The following is a 24,625-nucleotide window of genomic DNA, read 5'->3' as shown; positions in this document are numbered from 1 at the left end:
CATCCAGCTTCCAAACTCTAGAGATTGCCGGGCCCTCCAGCCTGCTCCAAGGCTGCCCCTGACACACAGCAGCAGCTGACTCCAAGCTGGCTTCCCTCCAAGACACAGGGCTCCGTGTCCTCTTCCTACTAAGAGAACCGAGAAGAAACCACTTGATAAAATTCTGGACACACTCAGGAGAAGGGCTGGGAGAGGAAGAGAGATTAAAATTAAGGATGTTCTACCAAAGCAATGATCATACACATTATCATTTGCAGATAGTCTAAACAATACTTCCTAAACCTGATCAATCCAAACTGTGAATACCACCAACATCCAAAAATGGATTCAGAGGAAAAAAGTAGCATCATTTCCTATCCCAAACCATCCTGTAAGGCCACTGCATAGCTTCCAGGGCCTCTAGCCCCTCTCCCCCTTCCCCCTCAACCTTCCCTCTGTGCCTCACAACTACAGATGCTCAACCCTCCAAGATGGGAATTATACTGTAGTGACATTAGGACAAATCTTGTAAATGAGTCTTTAAAAACAACCACTGTGGCCAGGTGCAGTGGCTCACATCTGTAATCCCAGCACGTTGGGAGGCCGAGGTGGGCGGATCCGTTGAGGTCTAGAGTTCGAGACCAGTCTGGCCAACGTGGTGAAACCCTGTCCCTACCAAAAAATAAAAAAATCAGATGGGCATAGTGTTGCATGCCTATAGTTCCAGCTACTTGAGAGGCTGAGGTGGGAGGTGGACCTGGGAGGTGGAGGTTGCAGCAAGCTGAGATCACGCCACTGCACTCCAGCCCGGGCGACAGAGTGAGACCCTGTCTCAAAAAAACCCAAAACCCAAAACCAAAATAAAACCACTATTCAAGGCACATATCTGTCATTCAGAAAACTGATATATCCTTCAGGAGAAATCCAACTAAATAAATAATCCTAAGTTTTTTACTGGCATCTTCCCACCCCTCACCAATACTGCTCACTCTGAGCCCCTCTCTTGCTACTTCAATGCCTGCCTCCCTACCACTGGCTTATTAACTTCACCCCCAAACACATTTTTGCTTCCTCCATCCTAAAACACCACCACCACCATTCTTCTCATTACAATGAAACTGTCAAACTGCTGAATGACAACAGTCCATATGCTGCTTCAGGCTTTGCTCTTTTAATCCTTATTCTCAGCAATCCGGCCTTTGTGCCTCTCTCTCTTTCTGTCTCCAGGAACTGCCCTAAGCTGCCCTGTGAGCTAGTCGCTCCTCTCACCTGCTAACTCAGACTCTGCTTTTAAAGTGTACTCCTTTCAGGGTATCCAATCAGCTAATTCCCTTCTGGATCTCTTTTTTCCTCTACTGTGCAAAGCTTCTGCCTGGGCCCAAAAAGTAACAGGCAAAACAGAAATAAAAGTAATTCATGATAATAAAAACTGTAACTTCATCCACACATGTTGGAGGGGAAAAGACATCATTACCCTGACAGTTTCCACTTCCATCCAGGTAACCATCAGAAGTGATAGGGAAAGGGTGTCTCCCAGTGCCAGAGTTCCTATTCTTCAGAACGTGATACTCCAGTTTACCTGCAGTCACTTTCTAGTTTTAGGAATAATTTTAAAGATCTTCAATAAGAAGATTGAAGGGCAATGACGGCCAAGCTGCAGGTCTAGGAAAGGGCCCCTGCCATCCACTTCCGAGCCAGGGCTCCTGAAAAGGGCACATGCACTGCACGTGTGGACTAAGACCCTTCTCATGACCCCACTCTACAGCCTGACTTTTCATCCCTGCAACTCTGAAGAGTCTAGCCATTGGCCTTGGCTTGATGTCTCAGCCATGGCTCAAGCTTCCCCTCTCCTGTGGGTAAGGTGCGTGTTCAGCCTCTGGTCCATGCCCAGACTGGCCACTGGTACACATCCCCTGTCCTGGTCCAGCCTCCAGGACACTTGCAGGAAAGGAGCTGCTGACAGAAGACTGAAGAGTTATGAAGAGTCTTAATGCCCTGCACGACTGACTCAGACAATTGCTACACGAGCTTGGCAGTGCAGCTGCCACAGGCAGGACTGTGATCAAAGATCTCAAAGTCAGAATCCTCATGCCCCAGAAGAACAAGATGACAGCATTGAGGAGCTTCAGTTGTCCTCAGAAAGCCTCATACTGTGTCTTCAACTCCACTGCAGGAGCCGGGCCAGGCCAGGCCATGCTCCCTGGCACAGATCCTCTCTCCCTCCATCCCAGGGAGGCAGGGAAGAGAAGAGGGATGCCTAAGACACATGGCAATGACATCAGGGCTTCTTAAGGAGTAGAGGCTAAGGCTCAGTGATCGACTGAAAGTCAGCCCTGGCAGGAGAGTTCAGGGGGAAATAGTGACACTTTCCAAAATAATAAAATAAAACCACAGCACAGTAGTATCTGTGAAAAGCAAAGCAACGTAGGGTAGAATGTGAAAAATCAGCTATGCTCAGTACCTAATGAAATAAGAGAATGGATTGTGTTGTAGACTTCAGACACAGTTCCCCAAGCTGGCTTTGGAGACATATTAATGTTCTAAGAAAATGGGGTCTCTGTCCCATTTTTCCCCCAGCTATTTTCACTGTCTTGCTCTTCTTTGGTGACATCTATCCCAACTGGTTCTCTAATTTTTTCTGCCCCAAACACTAACCACCAGGGCTATTCCAAGCACATAATAGGCTCTTGATACAATGTGCTGACTAAATGAAGGTCCCAGTCAGCTATTTGACTTTGAGTCTTCTATTTCACTGGTCCACAAAATCACACTTCTATTCCTGGGGGAAAGTCAGCACGTATGTGTTTGTATGGATCTTGAGTTTTGGTCACACATATTTTTCCTCTTAAAAAAAGAACGGATGAATTACCTAGATATACAAAAAATAAATAAATAAATAAAGAGCCTTTTAAATAGCATCTCCACACCACCCGCGACTTGGAATTCAGCCATCTGGCAACTTTATCAGCTGTAAATAACAAATACAAAAATAACACACATTTGTTTAATACTTTTATAATGAAATTTCTCTAAAACTTTGATGTAAGTCTAACGTCCATCTTATTTATATTAACCCATCTATCTACCCCAAAAATACATATTTTCACTTAAGGACAAGCACTATGACTAGAGATGAAGATACAGGCATCATTCACATTCTCTATCCCAACAAGGTTGAAAAACATACCTGAAAATACATAACTATACAACACGTGAGATACTGCGTAAGAGGTGCACACTGAGTACCCTGTTAGCACTGACTCAGCTAGTACATGATGGGAGAGGGGAGTAGAGGGGGCAACCCAGGGCAGCTTCACAGGAGGTGACAGGCCACAACAATTCTGTGACATCTCAACTCAGAGGTCTGTCCACCAGCCAGAAGAAAACAATCATCTCGTGACCCCATAATGACCTTCAGCGTGGCCTGAGCCAGCCAACCAGCAACTGTGCAATTGGGGCATTCACAGTAACCGACTAAAGTTGCTTCAGCACTGGCAGCATTGCCTCAAGGGATCAAAGCACTCGACAGAGGTGATGGAGCAAATGTCCACAGATGAGATTTTTATCTGTTCTTATGGGCGCTTCTCAGTTGGCAGTGTAGCAAGACAAAGAACCACCAGTGGGCTAAAACAGCTTTGGGATGGCTTAGAAATCTCGCATATGCAATATACTCAGAATGTGTGAGCTGCACCCAAATGCTCTTGGTATTTACTTAAGACCAAGGATGTGAGCAATACCTACCACCAAAAGGAACAGCAAAAGTTACTCAATAGTTATTTTTAGTTATTTAGAGAAAAAAGGATTCTCTTTTCATTTATGTCAAGGGAAAACTCTGAGGACATTCAGCCACAGGTCAGACAGAAATAGCTGAGTCTCATCCCCCTCAACTTACTGACCACAGGGACTGCAGACTGAAGGCTGACCACAAGCACTGCCTGCCTAGCACTTCAAATCATGCCATGACTGTGGGAAACTTCAGCACATTTGGTGGCCAAATGGAACCTTAGCCTTTTGGTCCTCTGACTTCCTTAACTACATAGACTTTCAATCTATTCACCTATTCCCAAGGGCATTTTCTAGGTCTCATCACATCTTTATGTCTGGAAATCTTAAACGTGAACTAACGGGATCATAAACTCCTGTTCACTTGGTAATTCCATGATATTTGTTTCTGCAATTCATCAAGCCCTCCCAATTGGTCTCCAGGATTTTCCCTCTGATTTTTAAATTTTTAACTTAAGAAATACAAGTACATCGTTGATTTAAAAAAAATCATTCTAAAAGGTTTACAATAAAACACAGAAGCCACTGACTGACCTGCCCCTTCTTCAATACTGACTTCCCAGTCCTCATCCCAAAGAAAACCACTTTCAACTCTTGTGGCAGTTCTTTTGTTAATTACTATTAATACTTAACAGCACAAGTTCCAATTGCAGACAGTATCCACTGATTGATCTCTTTCCCTCTTCTTCCTCTTCCGCACCCCTCTCCCCATCAACATACATTTTTTTTTTCATTTTTCCAATTTGAAATGTGACATTTCACTCCTAAATACTTTGGTATGCTTCTAAGAACCAGGCAAATTTACCCTACATAACCACAGTACCATTATCACACTAAAGAAATTTAACATTAATATAACAATGTCTAATACACGCCCACATTCAAATTTCCCTGATTTCCCCAGTAATGTCTTATATCATTTGCATTTCCTCCAATCCAAGATCCAATCATGAACCCTGGGTTTAACTTCAACTCTTTATCTCCTTTCACCTGGTACAAATCACCCAGGATTTCCTGTAGTTCCTGACCCTGCTACAGTAGCAATTTCCCAGTTCTTTGAAAACTAGTGGTAAACCAAAGAGTTAGTGAGGGCCTTCCCAGGTATTGGTCCTCCAGCCCTTCAAATGGCTTGGCAAGCATCTAATTCCCTTATTAAATGCTTTTCAGTTTCAAGTATTCAAATCATTGGTTCTCAAACGCTTTAGTCTCAAGGCTTCTTTACACTGTCTAAAAATTACTGAAAAATCCCCAAAAGCTTTTTGTTCATATATCTGTAGGCATTTACCATATAAATTAAAATTAAAATTTTTTATTCATTAATTCGCTTACAAAAAACAACAGTAAACACAATACATACTACAAAATATTTTATGAAAAAACCTAATTTCCAAAATGAAAACAATTTACTGGAAGAGTGATGCTGTTTTCCATTTTTACAAATCTCTCTCATGTCTGGCTCAATTCTCATATCTGCTTCTGCACTGAGTCTGTTGCAATACATCGATTTGGTTGAAAGTATATGAAGAAAATCTTCCTTTATGTAGATATGTAATTGGAAAAAGGGGTAATTTTTAATAGCCTTTTCAGAAAACAGCAGACGCTGCTGTGGTACTACACCAAACTCAGCAAGTGGGGGTCACTTCTTAAAGGTCAATTGGAATATGGAGTCTGAAACTACATCAATGAGCTTTTCTTACTCTGTGGTATTAAAATTCGTTGGTGTCATTTATACTTTGAACTAATCTTTCAACTATGTACGACTCTGTAACATCATGCATTGATCATCTGGGAAATATTAATTCATTGAGTTATGTAGGTCTTCCAAATGTTGACATATTTCATTATACTCATCAAAAAATCACATTTATTAACATCACCACCAACTTCATCAGAAAAATATTAAGTATTGGGAACTGTCAAGTCTTGGTAGCAGATACAAGTTTTCCAAAATCCTAATTTTTGCTTGAAAGCTTACATTTTAATGCTGGTAACAAAATTTTTCTGTAATTTCCCTATAGGAAATGGTTGCCAAATACCCAAGTCTGAATAACCATATTTATATGTCATTCTTTTAGGTAAAAATGGTCTTCTATGAAAGTGGTGAGTTCAGCTTGCAAGTAAAACAACTGCACAAGTGCTTTTCTTAGAGATAACCATCATACTTCGGTATGTGACAAAAGTTCTATCTATGTACTTCCCATTTCATCATGCATAATAAAAACTCGTGAGTACTCAAGGGTGGAGATTTAATAAAAATAATGTTATTGCTTCTACAAATGAGACTGCATTGTTTTCACTGCAGATACTTTGTGGCAATGAAGAATAAAATGACTACGGTTTGGAGCCACTGCATTGACTCATGCTAAAGTGCCAGCAGTTTTACCCACCAATGCTTTTGCATCATTAGTGTAAATGTCAACACAAGGAAAAAGGCAAATGCAACCGTATTGTAGTAGCCTCCATTCTCCTACACCTTCCAGTGAAAGAGAAATACTTTTAGTTCTTAGAGCAGATTCTGCTGTGCCTGTCTGAACAGTCATTTCCCATCTCCTCCTCACACCCCTCCAACCAAATTTATTTTTCAGGTCTTAGATTTCACCTCTTCTGGCAAGTCTTCTTTGTTGACCTGAAACTAGTTAGATTGCCACCCTGGGCACTTCCATAGCACCTGCATGCTATGGTCAATGACTTTAGTAGGAGCTCCTGAGACAATTTCTTCCCCACTAGCGCCTGCCCTCATTACCGCAAGCACTCAAGAATGACCATTCTTTGCTCACCAGACGACTCCTAAGCTGTTAAAGCTCTCGCTATAAAGCTGGCTGATGCACCTTGATAACACAGTACTTTGAATGCAGGCACCAATGCCGTGTCTGACATGCAAGAGATGTCTGGCTTTCATAGCCTATATGTCTGGAAAAGATTAGAGTTTTATGTTTGTCTTCTGAGTCCCAGCCTGAATACCTGATAACCTCCAATCTGCCTGTCATTTGGATAAAGGTCCAGAGTCTGTGCTGAGAGAAGGCATAATGGCCATGTTCCTAGGACGGCCAAAGATAATGAGGTACCGTCCTGGTCAGAGTTCCTGCTCTCTACTGGTGAACCCTGTGGATGCAGGTACTCTTTACCTTCTGGCCAGACAAGAAAAGCCTCGGTTGTCTGTACAGTTTCTACCCCTTTTGGCCGTTAGCTGATGCGGAATCCTACCTAAAGAGAGGGGCTCTGTAGCCCTTACCAGCTCTCTTTTCCTAGCAATCTCCCTATCTGTTTCCCCTGAGTAGGTCTAGGGGATGTTAAAGCTGAATTGTGCTTTATCCATACTATGTAAGTCTCATTTCTATATAAATACAATTTGCTAAAGGAAAATCAACATGCTAGAAAGTTGGCCCCTGTTCCTAATATACCCCAATAATATCATGTTCTAGTGGGACTTCAAATTTTCTTCCTGGAGTCTCCTATTAAATTACAAATCCCTTGTGGGTAGTGAGTATAATACCCCCAGTAGCTACCATAGTATCTGGTATATAGTAGGTGATCAAAAAATATCTGTTGGTGCTCCTATAAAGACACATGCACACATATGTTTATTGTGGCACTATTCACAATAGCAAAGACCTGGAACCAACCCAAATGTCCATCAATGATAGACTGGATTAAAAAAATGTGGCACATATACACCATGGAATACTGTGCAGCCATAAAAAGGATGCGTTCATGTCCTTTGTAGGGACATGGATGAAGCTGGAAACCATCATTCTCAGCAAACTATCGCAAGGACAGAAAACAAAACACCACATCTATTCTCACTAATAGATGGGAATTGAACAATGAGAACACCTGGACACAGGGTGGGGAACATCAAACACCGCGGCCTGTTGTAGGGTGGGGTGTGGGGGGGATACTATTAGGAGATATACCTAATGTAAATGATGAGTTAATGGGTGCAGCACACCAACATGGCACATTTATACATATGTAACAAATCTGCATGTTGTGCACATGTACCCTAGAACTTAAAGTATAATAAAAATATATGTATCTGTTGGAACAATTAAATAATATATATAAAATTCTTAGCACAGTGACTAGAACACAGCAGTCAATAGCAGAAGCTGTTCTGATTTTGATATGATGACAATGACAGGATCATTAAGGTTTATATAGAGATTATTCAGTAATTTTTTTTCCTCTCTCGGCTTTGTGGTCAATGTGCAAAGTACAGTATTTATTAAACACTAGTAATCTAGTAATCTTAGCATATGTCTAAGGGCAAGGAGAAATGACATCATTCGTGAATCCTAAAGCCATATGTTCACTCTGCTCTGGGGTGGTAATTTTTGTTATTAATTTATACCGTCTCTCCCATATTTCTCTGCAGAATTACAACTGAATACCCATGTAATCACTGAAAACTAAGAACCCTTATTTGATAACTTGTTGAGCACATTTTGATTAGGCATAGCCAACATGCTTTCAGGGATGGCAAGTCATTCTCACATAACATGCAGCAAATCCCTCTGAGGATAATACCCACAAGTTTAATCAAAGAAGTGGCAGCGATCTTGGAATTCAGAAAATACTTGACAGAGTTCCGTATCAAAGGTTAACAGTCAGTGTATGAGAGCCATAAACCGAGAGGAAAATTGGTATTAGACTGATAAAACACTCAGCAGCAGGAAACAAAAAGAAATGATCAAGAGGAAAGAAAAAAGCCATAGAATACTGCACGGGCTGCTGATAAAGTCCAGGATTTTTATGTTATTTTAAAACATCTGAAGGGAAACCACTCTGATTGTGTATTCTAGGAATGTAGAACCATCAGAAAAACAAAGTGTCTTTTAATGGAATACAGGAAATAGAAACAGCACATTAAAAGAGTCATTGACTGAACTCTGAAATGACAGCTTACTGGAGCGTTTGGTATGACCAAAACACTAAAGTTAAACTGGAAAGAACCTCTTAAAACGTTTACAAAGTATAATCCCTTTGGTGAAGGAGAATGTTGTAAGGTTGGGACAGATAGAACAGATACTTTTGTCAATTAAGAATAAGTTAAAATTTGCTTTTCTTGAAAGGGAAATGGAAGAGTGATATACAGACCCACATTCTAATATAACTTTTGTGTTTTTCTGACTAATTCTAGTAACAAGTTACAACACATCTCTTCTGATCAAGTACAGGGAAGTAATCTGAAGCACCACCCTGTAATCAGAAGATGAGAAAGCTTCTGAAGTTACCATTTGTTCTAATTAGGTCACCTTCCTGCTGCAAATACTCTAGTAAATGAAGTGTGTCGCTTCAGTACTCAACCTTTGCAAAAGACAGTAAACTTCTGAATAGTTGCCACACTTCCTGCTGGGAGCACCAGTTTGAAAGCTAACTGCTATTTGGTAGGTTATCTGTAGTTCTTTTCATGCATCAAAATAATGGTTACTGATTAGTCCACAGGAAAAAAAAAAATCCAACTCTCCAATTACCCTCTTAGATACCCATGATACTTAGAGTAGCCTTTTATTTCAGCTGTATTTAGTTAATTGCTCCCCTCCTTCTCCCAATTACTTCTTAACTCCAAGATCCAGCACCCAGTGCAGGGTCAGGTGTGTGTGACGGAGGCAACCCTGAGCACAAGGGCCCTCGAAGCGATCAGAGGTCCTTGCAGCAGCCCCTTGGAACGGTGCTGTGCCCTTGAAAGTCAAAGAGCACCCCACAGGGTCCCCACGACCCTTGCACTGGCAAAGCTAGTAGGGTTTCTCAGTCCTCTCTTCCTGACCTCTCGCTTCAGCTCCACAGAAACACCATCTGACAGCAAAACATTTTACTTACTTTCAAAACCACTGAATATTTTTGCTTTTGAAACATTCATTTTAACTTTCTATAGAATCACTGCCTTTATCTATGCTTCCAAGCTTCCCCTTAACCCCACAACCCCCACAACCTCATTTCAACAAAAGAGGATCTCATGCTTCCTCAGTCCAGTCCTAGCTAAGCTCAGGTCACTCCCGCCTTCTCAAGGATCCAGCTCAATCAACTCTTCCCTGCTGAATTTTCCATCTCCCCCTTCCCCTACAGGCTCATGACCCCACAGGCTCACTTAAGCAAGACTCGTCCACATTAAAAAATATATATGAGTAAATCCTTCCTTGACTCCACTACACTACCAGTATCACTCTTTCAACTTCTATTCACAAATTGCATGCGTTCCTGGCTTGCCATCTCCACATCTTCACTGCCTCCCACCTCACAGTCCACTCACGGTAGCACGGACCTGTAACTTCTCCAGCGCTCCATGTTCTAGTCAAAGAGCACCCACAGGGTCCCCACGACCCTTGCACTGGCAAAGCTAGCAGGGTTTCTCAGTCCTCTCTTCCTGACCTCTCACAGCCTGAATCTGCTACCCACTCCCTGGTTTTAAAGCACTTTCTTTTTTTTTTTTTTTTTTTTTTGAGAAGGAGTCTCATTGTGTCGCCCAGGCTGGGGTGCAGTGGCATGGTCTCAGCTCACTGCAACCTCTGCCTCCCAGGTCAAGCAGTTCTCCTGCCTCAGCCACCCGAGTAGCTGGGACTACAGGCGTGTGCCACCACGCCCTGTAGAAGTACAGGGAAGTAATCTGAAGCCCCACCTTGTAATCAGAAGATGAGAAAGCTCCTGAAGTTACCATTTGTTCTAATTAGGTCACCTTCCTACTGCAAATACTCTAGTAAATGAAGTGTGTCGCTTCAGTACTCTATTTTTTAAATGTATATATTAAATATATACATTATATTTGTATATATTAAATATATAGTCAGTATATATTAATAAATGTATATATTAAATATATAGTCAGTATATATTTTTTAATGTAGACGAGTCTTGCTTAAGTGAGCCTGTGGGGTCATGAGCCTATGGGGAGGGGGAGATGGAAAATTCAGCAGGGAAGAGTTGATTGAGCCGGATCCTAGAGAAGGCGGGAGTGATCTGAGCTTAGCTAGGACTGGACTGAGGCTAATTTTTTGTATTTTTAGTAGAGATGGGGTTTCACCATGTTAGCCAGGATGGTCTTGATCTCCTAACCTCATGATTTGCCCACCTCGGCGTCTCAAAGTGCTGGGATTACTAAAGCACTTTCAGATTCTCTTCCCACCCTCCATACCCTAACTCATAGACTCCCACCTCTTTCCCAAGCCCTCTTCTCTTCTTAACAGTTTAAAAGTCCTTTCCAGGGGAGTCATTCCCTCTTTCTCCAAACACCATCTTTATGAAAAACTCCCTAATCTTACCCAAACCCCACTTCTGAGCTCCAGACCCATACATTTTACAGCCTTCTGAATGCCAGCACTTTAGGTCTTACAGATGCCTCAAATTCATCATAGCCCAAACCACAGTCATCTTCTCCCCCGCTCTACTGCCTCCAAGAAAAGACCATGGTCCTCCTCCAAATTCACATTATCCTTCCATTTCTTCAAGTCAGAAGCTCAGAGTGGCCCCCGCCTTTTCCCGCTCTTAGCTGCCACGTCAAGACAACCTAAGGACTGATCCAAGCATCCAAATTAACCTACTATGTGAATATCGCTCTAAGTTGTCACCTGCTCTTTAGTTTTGCTGCCACCAATTCAGTCTAAAACAATTCAGTCTAAATCACATCACCTTGCCTGGACAATAGCTTCTAACTGATCTCCAAGTATTCACCAACTTTGAGATCTTTAATCATCTCTAGAACATCAAAGCAATCACCAATGTGACTGTTCAAAAATGAATATTCGTTCCCATCAATCGGCCCCTGTTGAACAAGCCCTCTAACGCCTGCCTGACATTTGGGATGGCAGGTCCTGCCAGAAGCTCAGCCCTGCTTACTGCTCAGATCTCCCTTCCTTACCCCTCCCAGAGGCAGGGAACTGCCATTATTTTTTCTTGCTAAAGCAGGGCCTTTGTACTGGCTATTTTTCCTTCATTTGTCATTTTCCCTATTCCCCTTCTACCCACTCACCCTTTAACAGTTAAATCCTAATCTTTCTATGGGGGAGAGACTCAGCTGAAAAGTCACTGATTTTCTCTACTCCAATTTAGAGTAGGGTGGGACCTCCTGTATATATAGCCATAATCCCTTTCCAAAACAACAACCCTAATTACTTGTACTTGTATCGGGCTGCAGAGTAGACCAAGATGAGGACTGGGATCTATCTTGCTTAGGAGCACCTGGCACAGTAAGGGCAGACTTAGCAGGTACTCAATAAATCTTTGCTTAATGAATTAGCAGGCTAATAAATGGCCTCATAAACAACATGTTTTCATTGTTTCACTGCATTTTTAATCACTGCTTTGTCCTTCACTGTCCAACTCTGAGAAGTTAATGTTTCCATAATAAATCAAACAGTTTCCAGAAAAAAAGTCTACAGATATAGAGGACATCTATACACATACATCACACACACACACACACACACACACACACAAGTATGTGTGTGGAGAGAGAAAAAGACACGTACATTTGCAAAAAACATACCTTTATTGGCTGAACTAATTCATACTAAGTTGCAGACATTATGATACCTCACCCCTAGATTTATTTATTTATTTATTTTGACAGAGTCTCACTCTATCACCCAGGTTGGAGTGTGGTGGTGCGATTTTGGCTCACTGCAACCTGGGTTCAAGCAATTCTCATGCCTCAGCCTCCCAAGTAGGTGGGATTACTGGCATGTGCCACCATGATGCCTGGCTAATTTTTGCATTTTTAGTAGAGACAGGGTTTCAGCATGTTGGCCAGGCTGGTCACCCCTAGATCTTTCAGCAATTTCCTACGTAATCACAATACTACTATCACATGCAATAAATTAATTTTTGTGCAATAATTACTCCATACTTCAACTTCCCAAATTCTTTAAAAAATGCATTTTAATTTTTTAAAAAATTCAGGATCCAAGGGATGATGGCACATTGCATTTGGTTGTTCTACGTCTTTAATCTCCTCTAATAAAGGATAACTTCCCTGCCTTTTACTTTTATTTAATTTTGGTTTTTCGTGATAAATATTTTTTGAATAGACCAGGACAGGTATCTTGCAAAATGCTCCATGATCTGGACTTGTCTAGCTGTTTCTCAATAATCAGATTCTGGTTAAAGATGTTGTCAAGAAGACTTCACAGATGATATGCTGTGTACTTCCCACCACTACAGAACATCAGGAGACATCCCCAGAAGACCCCGCCTTCTCCCAATTCAGTAATCCTACACCTAGGCCCAGGCTTCATGAGTCCCACCCTTCCCCATTCCCAGACTCCAGCTGGCCCTCCCTGTGAACAGACATCCAAGTATCATCAGACACTCAAGAAAGCCTCTAATGAAAAAGACAGACACAGAGCCAGCAGGACGCTGGCTATGAGCAGACCTGGAGAGCAGGCTCCAAGGGTAGCGAAGGAGGGGAGGGTTCCAGGAAAGCTGTCTCCACTGAGAACAGAAGTGACAGGTAACTATGAGTCAGAATGGGCCAAGGAAGGCTTTTACTTCTGTGGGACAGAGGAGGTACAAAGCCATTAGAGAAAAACTGAAAATGAAGCCAAAATAAAAAAAAAGCAACTCTTAAAGGCAGGCTTATTTTGATATTTAAGACAATATTCCCTCAAATATTTTTTTACTAAAGGGGTGATGCTATCTGCTTTTTCCTTCCATTTTTACAAACATGGTACAATCAACCCCACTGTTATTTGGTGAAAACAATGAAGTATTTTTTAACAACAACAACAAATACCTTCTATGGCCCCCGATGGATAATTTTAAGTTGGTTAAGGATGTGGGCTTTGGAGACCTGACACATCACTTAGTAGTTGTGGGACACTGCCAGGTTATCTCGTGTATCTCTGTGCCTCAGTTTCTTCATCTATCAAATAGGGCAATCGAATTTACCTCATCGGGTTGTGAGAATAGACAAGTTAACACACGTTAAGTGCTAGAATAGTATCTAATACATAGTTAACATTCAGTAGATTTTTGTAATCATAGTGAGTTACTATTAACATTATTGTAAGCCTGTGGTTAAGAAGTCTATTTTAACTTTAAAATGATTTGAGCCACTAGAATTCAGCTTTTGTACATAAAGATTATGAACTAATTGACTATGGATGGAATTATTGTATATAGTTAGCTTGCTGAATTCTTGGTTAAGCACTACTAACTGTATCTTGGTAAACTATTGTGCAACTGAGCCACCCCCTAAAAGCAAAAGACATTTAGCAGTTCACCATATTTTGCTATTAACTAGATGAGAGCCTATGAGAATAAAATGGTTTCAGGTGGAGTTTGACAATACAATTCATCCACGGTATACAGGGAAAAATAATTCCTCAAAAATAACATCTATGTGGTAGGCCCTTAAAAACGATGGATGAATGCATGTGAAATTCTCTGTACACAGAAACACGAACTTAAAAATAGAGTACCACTACTACAATTTTTTAAATCCCCAGCTCTTTCCTGGATACTTGTCACTACTGGGTACACTACTGTCCAAGATTCCAGGATGAGTGACTATTTCACATCATGTGGAAGGTGGCCTGTAGGCCTACTTAAGCGAAAAAATCTGTCACTGGTCCTAGCTTATCTTTATCTTTTGCATTTCTCCTAAGTAACACTCTCATGGAAAAACCACCAGTGAATCCAGGATCATCCTTTGACAGAATAGTGAATTTGAAGAACTGCATGGAAACGGTACTTATCTACAGTTGGATTTTGCAGGTTTCTCCCTAAAGCTCAGAGACAGTGAATCATTTATCTGGAGCCACATTGCAGGGAGCATGTTCCACATGCATAGGCCAGGGCTCTTCCTTGGGTTCACATTTAAAGACCAAGTTTAATGTTTTTTTAATTGGTGTTTTATACCTCGATTAAACGTATTTTAATATTCAAGATGACTATATGCCTTTCTGATTTAAAAAGAAGGCCTATGAAATCCAAACAAACTTGTGAAATCTTTAGACACTTCCATTTAATAATGATCACTAATGGCCATTAGACCAGCCAAAATCTATGAGGCAAACAATCAGAATGTTTGTTTGAAATGCAAATGTAAGACAACTAATGAAAACGCCAACAGTTCTTCTGCTAAGGCCTGCTGTGATATTAAAAACAATCTAACAGGAACTTTAATAAGGAGAGACCTGAGTCAGGAATTCAGTTACTTAAAAAAGAATCACTTCTGCCTGAACTACAGGCTGTTCACTTACAGCCATCAGCATTTCAGAAATCAAAAAGCCAATATTTCAACACCTGTGTATGTATTTTTGGCTGAATGGTGGTTATATTGATTATTTTACCAGCTTTTAGTGAGATTTCCTTCCTTCTTGGTCGTCATTTCCAGTTCTAGATGGTACCCTATACGGTAACAGAAGGCAGTAGAGTGTGGTAGTTATGAAAGGAAGCTCTGGCATTAGACAGACCCAGACATGTCTTCACTCCACTTCTCACCAGCTGTGTGACCTTGGGGAGGTTACTCAACACTCTGTGCCTCACACTCCTCATCTGAAAATGGACATGATAAAAGCCCTACTTCATGAAACTCTTGTAAGGGAAAATAAGAAAATATGCAAAGTGCTTAGCACAGTATCTGGTGGCCAAAGATATTACCTCTATGACACAGAAGCAGCGCTCTGTATTTGAACTCTCATTATTATTAGGGCAAGGTGGTGCAGTAGTAGTAAAAGAAAGAAGAAATACCTTCTGTTACAATAGCAACTACAAATATTTGAAAATGAATTATGAGACAGATTAGAAAGAATGTAAACAGTTATATTGAGGCCTTGAATTCTGGCTTTAAATTATTGCTCCCTGTATTGTAAGAACTCTTCATTAATCACTTAAACTGCTGACTGCCAGCAAGACCTGAGCTTCATACAGACCCACTGTCTACCAGGTGAATACACCTAGCGTTGCCATCCATGTAAGGTAATTTCTACAGTGAAGGTAAACCCCAGATACACTCAATCAACATCAAGTCAACAAAGATTTATTGAGCACCACCTGTGTATGTGGTACAACCATAAACAGAACTTGCAGTACAGCTTAATTAAATCCCTGGGCCCTGGTAAGCTGAGCGAAACTGTATGTAAATACTTAAGAAATGGCTGGCTGGTTTATCATACATGTTTACAGATTTTAATATACCAAAACAACTTTTATCTCATCCGTTTATATAACCTGTAGGGTGTGTGTTTAAATCAGGATGTGTCAAAGGAGCCATTAAACTTAATTATCAGGGGGTTTTCACTCATACTTGCTAGTTATAAACCTCAGTTCATTGCTAACCACACCCCAAGAAATCAACAAGAAGAACCATGAAGCACTGGATAGATTTCATTAATGTATTATTTCAAATGTAATCTTCCATTTTAATATTCCTGACATAAAAAAGAGTTTTTCATCGCGTTGGGGAATCTACTGTCTGCGATTAGTTGAGCACTTTCATTCTCACGGTTCTTGGTTAACTCAACTGTGACTCAGCGGCAACATACCAAGAAGAGAAATGACTAGGCCAGACCGTCTCTTGTATAAACAAAAACAGAACAGAAGTAAATGGAGATTAGAGCCCAGGCAGAACTGCAACATTCAGTGTCCAAATATGGGCGCATGTGGAGACACTCAGGACAATCACTAAGGACGACCCAGAAGCATCACAGGATGACTCTCACAGGCAAGACCTTGGGCAGCAAGAAACTTTTGGCTCACACATGACACTAATAATATTGTTTTTGTTTACAGAATTCTTGTAGGAAGAGGGGGGAAAGATATGAGCTAAAATTAATGAAATTTAAGAAAATAAGAGCAGAAAAAGTAAGTGAAGTCATAAGCTGGCTCTTTGAGAATATGACTAAAACAAAAGCTATTTAAGCAAGAAAAGAAGGAAAAAAACAAAAAATATACAAAATTAGAACAGACAAGGTGATATAATTACAGACACTAATGATTCAAATAAAGTGACTATTATGTAAACTTTGTCAATAAATCCAGAGTAGACGGAAGATTTTCTAACAAAATATAAAAGTACCAAAATTGACCAATGAATAGATAGAAAACAAGAACCATTTATACCCTCTCTCCTTGTCATCAATATCCCACCATACTGGGTCAGCTCCATCAGCATGTAAGCATGCTCTCCCATCATCCATCATTAAAAAGTTATGACCCCCAAGGCCTCCCTAGTTTTGCTACTCCCCATCACTGCACATCTGTTCCAAAGAGTTGCCACACATGGGCTCTGCACCTGCTCGTCTCCTGCTCACTGTTCAGCCACTCCATGCTGGACACTGTTCCCGCTGCTCCATCAGATTTGCCTTAGCCAACATAGCCACCAACCTGCAAGTGGTCAAATCTAGTCCCTTCCTTTAACTCACATCTCACTGGACCACTCAGCAGCATGTGATGCTGTCAGCTACACCCGTCTGCCTTAGGCACACTCCTCTCATGTTCCATGATGCCAAGCTCTCTGGGTTCTCCTCCCTATTTCCTGGTCACTCCTTTTCAGCCTTTGTCTACAGGATGAATTCGCCAATGCTCAGTCCTAAATCTTCTGCCCCTCTCTACATGGTTGAATTCCAGATTCATGTATCCAATTTGTGCACTCAACTCTTCCCCTGTATCTCACTGGCATCTCAGACTACACAAGGCCCAAACCAAACTCTTTTGAGTTTCTCCCTAAACCGGCTCCTCTCTTTTGCCTTGAATGGCATCATCATCCATACATTACAACCAATTAATTATTCCTCTGAGAGAGTCCTGTTGCTTCTTCCTCAAAGATATATTCACTTCTCTGTACTTCTACTCCCTCCATCCTAGTTGTATTCGTCAGGGTTCTCTAGAGAAGTGGACCAATGGTATGTGTGTGTGTGTGTGTGTGTGTGTGTGTGTGTGTGTGTGTGTGTGTCTTCACCAGTCACGATCCCTGGTGTGTGTGTGTATGTGTCTGTGTGTCTGTCTTCACCAGTCACAATCCCTGGTGTGTGTATGTGTGTGTGTGTGTGTGCACATGCAGGCTGGAGACCCCGGAAAGAACCAAGGCTGCAGTTCAAGTCTGAAGGCCATCTGCTGCTAATTCCCTCTTGCTTGCATTGGGTTAGTCTTTTTGTTCTATGCAAGCTTTCACCTGATGTGCTTTACTCAAAGTCTAGAGATTTAAATGTTAATCTCATCCAAAAACACCTTCACAGAAACATTGAGAATAACACCTGACCATATATCTAGGCACGATGGCCCAGCCAAGTTAACACATACAATTAACCATTACACTAGTCTAAGCCACTTCATCTCTGTTCTAAGCCAATGCAACAGGCCCTAACTGGTCTCTCTGCTTCCATCCTTTCCTTCCATATCAAAGCCAGAACACCTTCTTCATGCATAAATCTCTCCCCAAACACCCAACAGCTTCCTATTGCACCCAGATTAAAGCCAACATCCATGAACAAGACTTGACTGGACCCTCATCTCATCCCAGGCTCCAACTTCCCACTAACCAGCCCTCAAGCCTGCCTCAGAGTCGTAGAATATGCTGACAGTCACACTTCTGCCTCTCTCTGTTTGCAAAGCTAAATTCTATGTAAGCCTTCATAACTCATCAAAACTTAAATATGTGTCCCTGGCCCTCATACTATTCTCCACCGTTTGTTTCCTTGACAGTGCTGAGCACCGATGAATATTATGTATTTATTCATCTGATTTCTTATTTATTGCCTACCTCTGCCCCTATAACCTGTGCAGGAACCATGTTTGTTCTAACTCATCCTGTGCAGAGCCCAGGGCCTGGCACACAGCAGATGCTCAATCAATATTAATTAAATAAACAAAAAATTATAACGGAAGAAAAATCTAAACACACAGAATACTTAAAATATCTGAAAAATGTTATATAAACCTTGAGATAGATAAGTACTTCTTATGCAAAACAAGAGACTTATAAATCTTAAGTGAGAAAATTCCAGATTTGATTACACCCAAGTCAAAAAACTCAAGTACAAGATGAGACACCACGAACAAAGTTGAAAGATAAAGAAAATATATACAACACATATAACAGATTCTACAAATTAAAAAAAAAAGTCAAATAATGCAATTCAAAAATAGGCAAGGAATTCAAATATCAGGTAGTAAATACATGTCAGGAAATTAAGAGATTCCAATCTTAACACATCACATTGGCAAAAATTAAGACGAATGTGCCTAAAGTAAAAATATTTTTTAAAGACTATGATTTTAAAATGATCCTCCTGGCCATTTTTCAAACGGGCAGTATATTATAATCACAGTGCAGAGGGCAAGACAGCTTTGGCAAGAGAAAACAATGTACAAAAGCAAGAGGTTGCAGATTTTTTTCTCTCAGCCACATCTGTGATGGATCCACACAGAGTATGTCTGAAGCAGAGGATTACACATTTTCCAAAGCGAAGATTACCAACCCAGAAATAGTGATGTAATTACTGTCTCATCACCAGATATCAAAATATCAGAGACTAAAAGTTTTCTGTGGTTCAAATTGCTTAGTAAACATAGACTCAGAAGGGCCTTCTCCAGAAATAAATGCCAGACACACTAGTTTCAGGGTTCACAATTTCACTGAAAAACTCCTCAAAACAAAAACAAAATGAAAACATGCTTTGGAAGGAAACTGACATCATTATTTTAAGCGGGGGAGTTACTCCTAAGGAAACTCTTCTCTCTAGCCTTTAAATTCATTTGGTATTAATTCCATTTATACAATGTAACCTCCACAATCCTAAAAATTGTACTTAAAATCACAGTCATAACATTTTAACAATTTCTGTACTTATCTTACTCATCTGTTGAGTAAACACTTAACTGTACAGAGTCCCTCCTTCACCCCATCCTGAGTAATGATAAACTCACATTTTGCAGTTAAATAAAAGCCACATCCTGCCAGCTGGGAATACACTTGCAGAGGCCACGCTCTCCTGTCCGGAGCACCATCGCATGCTGCCTGACACCACACCTGCCAACCACGGCTTGCGCACATGTGCAGCCTCTGAGAATGGGGCCCAAACTGCCAGCTGGGCAGATTAGGCTTTTTGACATCTGATTCACATTTAAACAACCAGAAGATATCCGTAGAACCGCTCCGAAACCCAAGAAACGGTTTAATATGGACTAACACAGCCAAGGTGGGAAAGTTTCTCCAGATGAGGGGTTTGCGGTATTTGAACACAGAGGATGGCAGCATTTAGAGAAAAGGTATCCCCACCTGTTTCATTAGTGCCACTATTCGTAAGTGAAAAGATCTCCACTGCTTCTAAAGCCTTTAGCTAAATTGCTGAAAGGCCTTCCACACAGCAATTCTGTTTTACGGCCATTAAAAGGCCCAACTAGCTTCAGAACTGCCTCGGTCAACAGATGCTGTGGAAAGCTGCTTCAGCCTCAAACCAGCTGTGAGGGGAGCGGGTAGGACCGCCCAGGACTGCTGGAGGGAAGGGGAAGCTCCGCTCTCTCCTGGCAGTTCCGGTGTTTGTCTCTCCATGCCCACGTCCCTGCTAGAAAATGAGAGAATGGCAAAACAGCGAGAAGCAGACATAAAGACACAACATGACAAGTAAACAGGGTGGAGACTGAGCCACGAGAGACTTCCAGAAGCATGCTTGCTTTTGAAGGGGGGTGGGGATTCCCTTTTAGAAGGATGGTTATAAGGAATACCAAAGAGAGATTCTCTTCATTCTCTAGACTTATTTATCTCAGTCTTGCATGCATCCTTCCACCTGCACAGATGCCTGAAAACATTTCACTGACAGCTGTAGAAACAAAACATGTGTCAAGGAAAAGCATTAAATTAATGAGCATCTAGTTTACAGTTTTACACTGAATTCTCATCAATGGGAAGTGAATTATCCCACATTCATTAGGGTCATCATTGCACGCAGTGAATAATAGGTTATTTTAATTTTGCACAGCTGGCTCTCGAATCCAAGGCACCAATACGCGGTCCTTATAATCACTTACATAAAAGACGAGATCCTAAATGTACTAATCTTTTACAATTCCCCACTGACTGAATTTTGAGGCAGAGGAATGGGCACTGGTGGCCTGAAGGAGGCCTGAAGGGTATGGGGGGGCCATTCTGTGAAAGACTTCATGTGCCATTCTCTGGACGTGGGGCTGCCTTATCCAGTTACCATGGAGAATTTTTCAAGCTTTTCAATGGGGTGAAATGATGCCCCTGAGCAGACATGCTTCATGTGAAGGAGAGAGGGTTCCACGTTACCTTCGAAGTTATTTAGCACTCGAGTGTCACATCTAACAGGCATGGATACACTAAGCCCTGCAGTGAAGGGAACACTATCAGGGGCTCATCCATCAGTCCATTCACAAATGTCCACTGCAAAGGTCCATGCTAGGGAACACGACTGGTGAAGAAGCAGATTCTGCAGGATCTGGGCACTTACTGGGGCAGTGGGGCCTGGTACTAAGGAAAGAAAACCTTAAGCATGATACAGGTTTCTCACGTAGATTGGACAGGGTAGGTAGTGAAGAGACCACAGCCAAAGACAGGCAAGACAGTGGAGACTGAGAGGGCAACAGCAGTGCAGGGCTGGATGCTGAGGACAGGAACAGGGGCACCTGAGCCTGCAGTGAGAGAGGCAGAAACATGTGGGGAAACGTGCTGGCCAAGTGGGAAGTAAACTGTGTATTCATAGTCAGGGCCCCAGCTTCCAGGTAATAAAAGCATCTTACACTCAGCTGCGTTTTTATCAGTGCTTCCTACGACGTACAAGTCCACAAAGTTCAGAAACAATTACTCGATTTAAAAAAAAGAACAAAGTTGTAAAAGACTCGTATCAACTTCTTAAGCCAAATTAAGACTCCCCCAACAAGGAAAAAATTAACAAGAGCTCAAGGCTCAAGCTAGCTAAGCAATCCTAGAAAAGTCCTGTAACTCTAGGCCTCAGTTTTCACATTGGGAAAAATGAACAGGAGGAATCAGAATCTTCCTAACGTTCTAGGAAAATGGCATCCTAACTAGGGCAAATTATATACTTCTTTACTTCGGCAAAAAACGAGGCCAACTTCCCTTTAAAAAAATCTCACATTAACTTAAAACACTTTTTCTACGTTAAAAATTCCAATTCCTTATCAAAAGCGTGTTTTAAAAATCAGAAACTTGATAAAATTTTAAAATACTGGTCATTAACATATTTGAGATTAACTCATATGGATTTTTTAAACCTATAAACTGGTCAATGTAATTCAGTTGCAAGTATCACTAGTGGAGATATTTGGCTGATTTAAATTATTTCAAGTCTATTTTGGTATGTATGACTACATATTTGCTTGCAGTTTCTTCTCTTTTTCCTTTCCCATTGTCAGGTTTTAGGAAACAATATTTCCCTTCTGTTCAATCGCTGCTATTCCTTCTGCACGCCCTTCCCTCCCCCCAACCCCTGCCTTTTTTTTTTTTTTTTTTTAATTCTATGAAATTAGCAATCATGGCCACAATCAGGGTTTCAGCAAAATAAATTCATTCTTGTCAAATCAGATAATGGGTTAAATTCAAGGAGGAGGTAGCTTCAACTGATTGAGGTAATGGAGAAAATCAGCATTTCTTTCAGCCCATACTCCCATCTGGGGACATCCCACTACCCTCTGTCTTGGGCTAGGGATAGAAGGTCTCGAAATGTGCCTCCAACTGTGGGAAGACAGAGGCTCAGAGGACTGAGACCAGCCTTTCTTAATCCAGGACAAAGACAGATTAACCCCATATCGAAAGTCAATTTGTAAGTCATCCCCCTCTATCTCCACAAAGCCTGATTTAAAGCAATGGTTTCTGCTAAGCAGCACAGAATTACTGAAGGAAAAAGAACTTGTCAGAAAAGTCAGATATGCATTCACTGTGCCACACTACCTGCCAGAGGATACAGCAATGCAGCTTTTTAAAATGAAGAATAATTTGCTAAGAAATTTTCTCACTTATTATTTCCCCTTAGGTCTCCATTCTGTGACATAGTGAAAAATAAGAGGAAAAGATGTACTATAATACCCAACGTTCTTACAAATAAAAACAGTAATGTTGGTTAACATTTGTCAAGCATTTACAACACACCAGGTGCCATTCTTAAAGATTTAATGTATTAACTCATTCATTCTAACCTATGAGTTGAGTAATAATATAGTCCCCAACGTGAGAGATGAGAAAACTGAGGGTCAGAGTGGTTGTCACTTGGCCAAAGAAGAGTTAGAATTTCAATCTAGGGAAGTTGACTTCAGAGCCTGTACTGTTAACCGGATCTCATACTAACTAGAGCTTAAGAGTCTAAATCAGTAGCCCTCCAGGGCACATCCAGTAACGCCTGAAGACATCTTTTGGTAATCGTATGAGGGCACAGGAGATGCTACTGGTGTAGAGTGGGTAGAGGCCATAGATGCTGCTAAACATCCTAAAAGGCACAGCACAGGTCCCACAACAAAGATTATCCAGCCCAAATTGCCAATGGTGCTGAGGTTGAGAAACTCTCAACCTTTAATTAGAAATAATATTCCTAAACCTTTTCATGTTTCCCTCCTTTATCCCAGTTCAACATGACTCGGTTTAGAAAATGATGAACAGGGAATGTACACTAGAAAGGTATCACTGTAACAAAAGACAAAATGTAAGAAATTTCAGTAAACTGGTGCTAAAAACTTTATTCCATTTTTCAAAAACAACAGTACCTTCTCATTAATCAAAAATAAGCCAAGTTCGATGGCTCACGATTGTAATCCCAGCACTTTGGGAGATCGAAGCAGGTGGATCACTTGTGGTCAGGAGTTCGAGACCAACCTGGCCAACATGGCAAAACCCGGTCTCAACTGAAAATACAAAAAGTAGCTGGGTGTGGTGGCATGTGACTGTAATTCCAGCTACTTAGGAGGCTGAGGGAAGAGAATCGCTTGACCCTGGGAGACAGAGTTGCAGTAAGCCGAGATCATACCACTGCCTTTCAGCCTGTGCACTTAAAAAGAGGAATGAGTCTAAAGTCTTCTCAATTTACTAATTATGTTTATGTTGGTGGTTCGGTACATAATGTAGACATACAGAGGGACTTTCAAAATATCGTATGATTCCATCATGTCTTTACAACTTCCCTGCAAGGAAACTAAAAGGTCATTCACTAAATCCCCTGTTCTGGCCAGGAGGTGTATGTTCTGTTCATTCTGTCTAATCTTCACCAACCACTCTGAAAAGCTATTTCACTCAGAGCGCTTGTCCTGGTCACATGGCTCGCAAAGAGAAGAGCCAAAATTCCAATGAGATTCTTTCTATCTCCCACATCAGGCTGCCTCCGTATCTCACAAATGGAAAAACTGAGGGAAATTTGTGTGCAGGCCCCCAGCTTTAACAAAGATGTATGTTCCCTGCAAAAGAAAAGCAATACACCATAAAATCCAAAGTTTACCATAAAATTAGTGTTCATCCTCCAAATATTCAAGGCTGTAAAATCATTATTGTTTTAGCAGACTAACCAATTTTCTAAGTGAGGATACATTTTCACTCATGCAACAAATAACTAGAGTTCAAATTGCTGCAAGTTATAAATGTGACCACTGGTAGCTTTTATTGACTTCCATATTTTTTGACTTTACATCCTAAAGTAAGATAGCTGACTTTTTAAAGTACTTTTAATAATTTACAAAAACTTAACAGGTCTTAGTGTTATCAAAATGTTAAAGCATACTGGCTAACAGAATGAATATTCACACAATGGAATATTACATAGCAATGAACAATTATGATATCCAGCAAAGGTTACTTCATTTACAAATATAATAATATATGAAAGTAGTCAGCAACAAAAAGTCTATACGATAGATCCCATTGTATAAAGTACCAAAACTAATCTGTGGTGTTTGGTCAGGATAGGGATTA

At 41.0% G+C, this 24,625-nt stretch overlaps 1 protein-coding gene across 3 annotated transcripts in view; it reads right to left on the bottom strand.

Annotated features, from left to right (window-relative positions):
* PELI2 (pellino E3 ubiquitin protein ligase family member 2) overlaps nucleotides 1-24,625 on the bottom strand; it is a 189,756-nt gene that overhangs the window by 86,957 nt on the left and 78,174 nt on the right. The gene's annotated exons all lie outside the window — the stretch shown is intronic.

This window comes from Macaca mulatta, chromosome 7, assembly GCF_049350105.2.
Source record: "Macaca mulatta isolate MMU2019108-1 chromosome 7, T2T-MMU8v2.0, whole genome shotgun sequence".
In the NCBI taxonomy this organism is placed as follows: Eukaryota; Metazoa; Chordata; class Mammalia; order Primates; family Cercopithecidae; genus Macaca; species Macaca mulatta.
This window is presented reverse-complemented; position numbering and strand designations above follow the sequence as displayed.